We start from the raw sequence: 7,178 nt of genomic DNA, 5'->3' as shown, positions 1-7,178 counted from the left end.
CAGGTATCATTTAGCAGAGAACCTGGCCAGAAAAGAAACCTCATCCATGAGTTGCATGTTTTTGTTTGTTTTGTTTTTTTTTGTTTTTTTTTTTTTTTGTAGCTTTTTTATTTTTGTGTTCGTACTTTTTTTTTTAATTTATTTATTTATTTATTAAACATTTCTGTCTCTTCCCCACCGCCGCCTCCCCTTTCCCTCCCCCTCCCCCAACCAAGCCCCCCTCCCTCGTCAGCCCAAAAAGCAATCAGGGTTCTCTGCCCTGTGGGAAGTCCAAGGACCACCCACCTCCATCCAGGTCTAGTAAGGTGAGCATCCACAAAACTGCCTAGGCTCCCACAAAACCACTAGGTCCAGTAGAATCAAAAACCCGTTGCCATTGTTCTTGAGGTCTCAGTAGTCCTCCTTGTCCGCTATGTTCAGCGAGACCAGTTTTGACCCAGGCTTTTTCAGACCCAGGCCAGCTGGCCTTGGTGAGTTCCCGATCCCCATTGTCTCAGTGTATGGGTGCACCCCTCCCAGTCCTAAGTTCCTTGCTTGTGCTCTCTCTCCTTCTGCTCCTGATTTGGACCTTGAGATTTCAGTCCGGTGCTCCAATGTGGTTCTCTGTCTCTGTCTCCTTTCATCGCCTGATGAAGTTTAATATTCAGGAGAAATATTCAGGATTTTCTTTGGGTTCTCCTTCTTATTTAGCTTCTCTAAGAACCCAACTTATAGGTTCAATGTCCTTTATTTATGGCTAGAAACCAAATATGAGTGAGAACATTCCATGTTCCTCTTTTTGGGTCTGGCTTACCTCACTCAGGATGGTGTTTTCTATTTCCCTCCATTTGCCTGCAAACTTCAAGAAGTCCTTGTTTTTTACTGCTGAGTAGTACTCTAATATGATTGAAGAGAAAGTGGGAAGTACTCTAGAACACGTGGGCACAGGAGACCACTTCCTACGTATAACCCCAGCAGCACAGACAGTAAGGGCCTCATCGAATAAATGGGACCTCCTGAGACTGAGAAGCTTCTGTAAAGCAAAGGACACTGTCGCTAAGACAGAAAGGCAACCCACTGACTGGGAGAAGATCTTCACCAACCCCTCAACTGACAAAGGTCTGATCTCCAAAATATATAAAGAACTCAAGAAACTAGACCGTAAAAGGCTAATCAACCCAATTATAAAATGGGGCACTGAGTTGAACAGAGATCTCTCAACAGAAGAAGTTCAAATGGCCAAAAGACACCTAAGGTCATGCTCAACTTCCTTAGCGATCAGGGAAATGCAAATCAAGACAACTTTAAGATACCATCTTACACCTGTCAGGATGGCAAAAATAAAAAACACCAATGATAGCCTTTGCTGGAGAGGTTGTGGAGAAAGGGGTACACTCATCCATTGCTGGTGGGAATGCAAACTTGTGCAACCACTCTGGAAAGCAGTGTGGAGGTTTCTCAGGAAATTTGGGATCAACCTACCCATGGACCCAGCAATACCACTCTTGGGAATATACCCAAGAGAGGCCTTATCACACAACAAACGTATATGCTCTACTATGTTTATAGCAGCATTGTTTGTAATAGCCAGAACCTGGAAACAACCTAGATGCCCTTCAATTGAAGAATGGATGAAGAAAGTATGTTTGTTTTGTTTTTAACATGAGGAATAGTATTCACTAGGCTGGGTATGATCAGAAGTCTTGGGTCTAAACTGGGTTGATATGGGATCTCCCTCTATATGCCATGAATATATTTTATTAACATTGGTCAGTAAAGAAGCTGCTTTGACCTATGGCAGGGCAAAATATAGCAAGGCAGGAAATCGAAGCAGATATAGAGGAGGAAAAAAGATGGAGTCAGGCAGATGCCATGTATCTGCCAAGGGAGAAAGATGCCAGGACCTTATTGATAAGCCACAGCCTCATGGCGATACACAGATTAATAGAAATGGGTTAATTTATTTCATAAGAGATAGCTAGAAGTGTTCTTGAGCCATTGACCAAACAGTGTTGTAATTAATTAAGTGTCTGGGTGGGCAAGAAACTAAAGCACAGTCTTCATTTATACAGGGTTGTTGGTAAAGTAACCTAGCCAGCTGTGTTTCAGTCACAGCAAGTAGCTCAGCTCAGGGATTTTGCTGAAAATTAAAATTCAGAGAATTTTGCTCATAATAAAGCCAACACTGTGAAGACCAGGTGAGGCCCAGAATGAGGCAGGGCTGTTCCCCATGGAAGTAACTCACACTCACTGAGACACTTTTGTCAAAACTGGGATGAGTGCTGGCAGACACTCTGAGAGGATTTCATAACATCTGATCAAGGTAGGAAGTAAGGATTTCTTTAACGTGATGTTGTAGGGGGCTTTTCCTGGGTAGACACGCTACAGGTCTCTATTTATCCAAGGCAAGGGGTCAGAAAGTGATTATTAAAGCAGCTCTAGAAAGATGGGAGGTGCAAAGGAGGCTTGGTCTGACCTTAGGTGGGACCTTGTTTATTCACTTTGCTACACCTATGTGATGATGGCCAAACTGCCTACAGAAGAAGATGGGATATGGCCTGGTCTAGAGGTGGAGAAGACTTCTGCAGTCTGTAAGGGAAGGTGGGGGAGTGCAGCCTTTCAGCAGTAACTATCAGAAAGGGAGTAAATAACCATTATAACAATACAGTTTGGCAGACCATTATGTTTTGCTGTGTGAAGTCCTTTTGTATATGTGTTGCTTTTTATTCATTAATGAATAATGAAGCAGTGTTGACCTGTGATCGAGTAGGATAGAGCTAGGCAGGGAAGACTGAACTGAATGCTTGGAAAAAGAAGGCAGAGACAGAAGACACCACGTAGCCACTAGAGGGGAAAAACATGACTTGACAGTTGGGAACTTGCAGGTAGGCCACGAGCCTCATAGTAAAATATAAAATAATAGAAATGGGTTAATTTAAGATGCAAGAGTTAGATAGCAATACGCTTAAGCTATTTCCCAAGCATTATTGCAAATCATATCATTTCTGTGTGATTATTTTGGGAGTCTAGGAGGCCAGAAAATAAACAAGTAGCCTCCAACTACAGATTGGCACACCAACATGGGTTGACTAAATCCACTAAAAAAAAAGCCTGAGAGAGCTTGAAAAGGACTTCTACACACACACACACACACACACACACACACACACACACACACTTCTCTCCAGGAAACTGTGTTCCAACTGGAAACTGCAACACAATACAAGGAAGGGTAAGAACTGAAGGCAAGCAGCACTGAGCTGAAGTTGGTTACTTATACAGTTGTCAAGAGTGGATACTTTGAAATTGGAAAATGCCTGTGCTGTTCTCAAGATGTGTGTGGTCTTTACTGGTGTCTCCTTCAGAATGCCATCCTAGCACTAGATCTTGTGAAAATTCTGGTCCCTGTATTGCTGTGAGTTCATTGGGCTGGGTAAGGGTGAGCAGCCTTGTCTAAGCACTCTGCATCTATTTCTTCACTTAATCAGCGAAAGAAAGAAACCTAGGTACAGAAGTTTCACCATCAGCACCATGGTTCAGATGAGGAAATTGAGTTCCAGGAAGGATGACTTAACCGAACTCACACAGCAGGACTGGATCCAGGTCGTGAGGCTTCAGAGCTGAGTGCTATACAGCTTCTCTGGTCAGCCCCTTTATCACAGCGACATGCTGGATTGCAGGTCAATCTGTGGATGACTCAGGTGGCTACAAACCTTTATTATGTACATTCTGGGCCCATAGTATCACGAAACGCCTGCCAGTTGTTGGCTGCATGAGCAGCTAGTATGCTATAAATGACTTGATTTATCTTTGAAGGAAGATGAAAATGCAAACACAGGTAGAACTAAGGGAGAAGTGAGCCCGAATAAGGTGCTGCAGGAACTGAGAACAGAATTTACAAAGGAGGAAGCATGGCCAGTGAGGATTCAAATGCCCTTGAGATCTCAAGATCAATGACATTTCAGTGCCCAGCTCATGGGTAATTTGAAATTCATTGAAATTGCTAAGTTTTTTCAATATATTCTTTAGAAATGTATAGAATTTATTCTTGGGAATAAACTAAATTATATTATTTTTGTGATACCCAAACTCTGCTGTGTTATTTCCTGCTCATTTCATATGATCAGGTTATTATTTGCCTGATATGAAATGTTAAATTCTGTCTTATATACTTTTCAAAATTTTCCAAAGATTCATGTATTTTAGAAATTATACGGACCCTGCCTAGAGTATTGGCCCTAAGGTGTACTAGCTGCACATCATCAAACAACGAAAAAAAAAAAATAGTGAGTAATCCAAAGAGAAGACAGAGAATTAAAGAGCAATTGTAAGCAGCTCTTTTCCTGAAAGTAACATTGAAACCCCTCTAAAGAACAGACAGAACCACTTTTGTACTCTGGGTTAGCACTGCTTTGAGAACCCCCTGGAATTACTCAGGAGAGGAAGCCAGGCTTGTTCTTTCTTTAGCTCTTAAAATAGGTCAGGGCTTGTGATTATTTCAGCGTTCCCGTTTCTCTTATCCATTCTACAGTTTCCCAGTTTGTGTGTCTCTCTTGGGGAACCATGGGGAAAACAAAATGTCTACTGAGCAGGCTTTCCTCAGAAATAATATCACAAATATAAAACGTATCCTTCCTTGAACTCATCAGCAGGGAAGATAGGCTAGGAAGGCAATATTCCAATAGATTTTTCTAGAATCCCTCAGTAAACTTCAAGGAGAATAGTTGTCTCAGGAGGGAAGCCAGGCAGTAACCACAATAGGAAGAGGATGAAAGATGAAGAGGCATTGCAGAAACCCCATCTTGCTGTCTCCTGCATGTCATAACAGGCTGTCTGCCTCTTGAGACGACTTCTGGCCCCAGTGGAGTTCAGCTAGGATGCGGCCATGGGCTGCAGGTGTCTGATGAGATTCTTAAAGATATCAGAGGGCTGGAGAGATGGCTCAGTGGTTTAGAGCACCGTCTGCTCTTCCAGAGGTCCTGAGTTCAATTCCCAGCAACCACATGGTGGCTTACAACCATCTGTAATGAGATCTGGTGCCCTCCTCTGGCGTGTGGGCATACGTGGAGGCAGAATGTTGTATACATAATAAATAAATAAATCTTTAAAAAAAAAGATATCAGAGATGGTTAAACTGCTCATTAACTAAATGATTGGGACACCAGTAAGACTGCTAATGGCAGCTTTTGTTTGACATATTCTCCTGATAGTGGCAAGCCAGGATGTGTGTGTGTGTGTGTGCGCACACATTTGTGTGCATGTGTGAATATATTGCAGAGCTGTTTGTGTGTGTCTATGTGTATGCTGCAGAGCTGTTTGTGTTTGTGTATATATGTGTTTGTGCATGTGTGTGGTGCATGCTGCAAAGCAGTGTTTGTGTTGTATTGTGTTTATGCTGCAGAGCTGTTTGTATATGTGTAGCTGCTACAGAACTGTTTGTGTGTGTGTGTATGATGCAGGGCTGTGTGTGTATGTGTATATGATTGTGTTGTATATATGTTTATGTGTGTGTATGCTGCAGACCTGTTTGTCTGTAGATGTTACAGAATTGTTTGTGTGTGTGTATGCTGCAGAGTTGTGTGTGTGCATGTGTATGTGTGCACATGTGTGTGCTTGTGTGTGTGTGTGTGTGAGAGAGAGCTTCTATGAAGATGAAAAAGAAATTTGCGGGCCATTCTCTTCAAGCATGTGGGTCCCAAAGATAAAGCTCTGTTTATCAGGTTTGGTGGCAAAGTGCCCGGTGATCCCTCATCCAATTCTTTTGAGATACTGTCTGTCACTGGCTTGTCATGTACCAAGTAGGATAAAATGATGGGTCAGCCACCCCCAAGGATCCCTGTTGGCACCTCCTGAGCTCTAGAAACACGAGTGTGCACCACCACACTCTGCGTGGCTTCTGGGGATCTAACTCAGGTTTTTACACTCTCCAGGCAATCACTCTGCTCACTGAGCCATCCTCAACTCAAACCATTTGATACTGCATATTTGCTAGTGGCCAGATCCGTTTGAAATCCATTACTCCACCTTGTCTTCGGTCTTACTCTTGTTTGGTCGGGGCTGTCTTAGAAGGCTGGGTTTCCTTAGATCTTCGTGGGGACTAATTAAGCAGAGATCAGTGTCTTTGAAACATGACTGATTCTTCATATTGGACACTTTATGTAAATCTTACTAATCACCTTGTTTGTCTCAACATCAGACCACAGTGCCGTCAGCCTGAGTGACAGGAATACTTATCCTTTAAAGTTGTGTATAGCATCGATTAAAGGCATCTAAACAATCTTAGACACAAAAGAATGTATTGCCAAGGGCCGGGAGATGGTTTAGTGTGTGCGGGATTTTGTCTTAGTGTCCTATTGCTGAGAAGAGACACCACAACCACAGCAACTCTTTAAAGGAAAGCATTGAATTGGGTGCCTTACAGTTTCAGAGGTTGAGTCCCTTATCACCATGGTAGGGAGGGAACATGGTAGCACATATACAGGAGTGGTGCTGGAGCAGTAGCCAAGAGTTCTACATCAGATCCAAAGGCAGCAGGAGAAGAGGATGACACTAGTTGTGGCTTTCTCCCAGTGACACACTTTCTGCAACAAGGATACAGCTACTCCAACAAGGCGTCATCTGCTAATCCCTCTCAGGCAGTGTCACCTCTAATGCCCAAGTATCCAATCTATGACCTTATGGGGGTCATTCTCATTCGAACCACCACAATCCTTGTGCAAACAGGATAGACTTTCAATTCCCAGGACCCAAGTGCAGTCAGGTGGGTATGGCAGCCTTCCCATAATTTTAGCACACAGGATACAGAGCTAAGGTTCTTCTGGAACAAAGTGACAGGCTAGACTACTCAAATCTGAGAACTCTAGGTCCAGAAGGAATTTCTGCCTCAATATGCAAGGGGAAGTGCAGTCAACGGCGATACCCAGTGTCCACCTCTTACTTCCATAGGAATGTGTGCACACACCTTGATCTACATGTATGAAAACACAAACATACACACATATAACCACACACACACACACATACCCATGGAAAGGAAAGTTAGTGAAGAATAGAGCTGAAGAGATGTCTCAGCAGTTAAGAGAACTTGCTGCTCTTGCAGAGACCTCAGGTTGGATTCTCAAAACCCACATGGCCTCTCATAGCCATTGGTAACTCTGGTTCCAGGGGATCTAACACCCTCTGCTACCTTCTTCTGACAC

The sequence above is a fragment of the Alexandromys fortis genome, unplaced genomic scaffold, assembly GCF_014885135.2.
Source record: "Alexandromys fortis isolate MF-2015 unplaced genomic scaffold, M_Fortis_MF-2015_v1.1 scaffold_44, whole genome shotgun sequence".
Classification (NCBI taxonomy): Eukaryota; Metazoa; Chordata; class Mammalia; order Rodentia; family Cricetidae; genus Alexandromys; species Alexandromys fortis.
The sequence above is the reverse complement of the archived record's forward strand: the minus strand, read 5'-3'. Positions refer to the sequence as shown.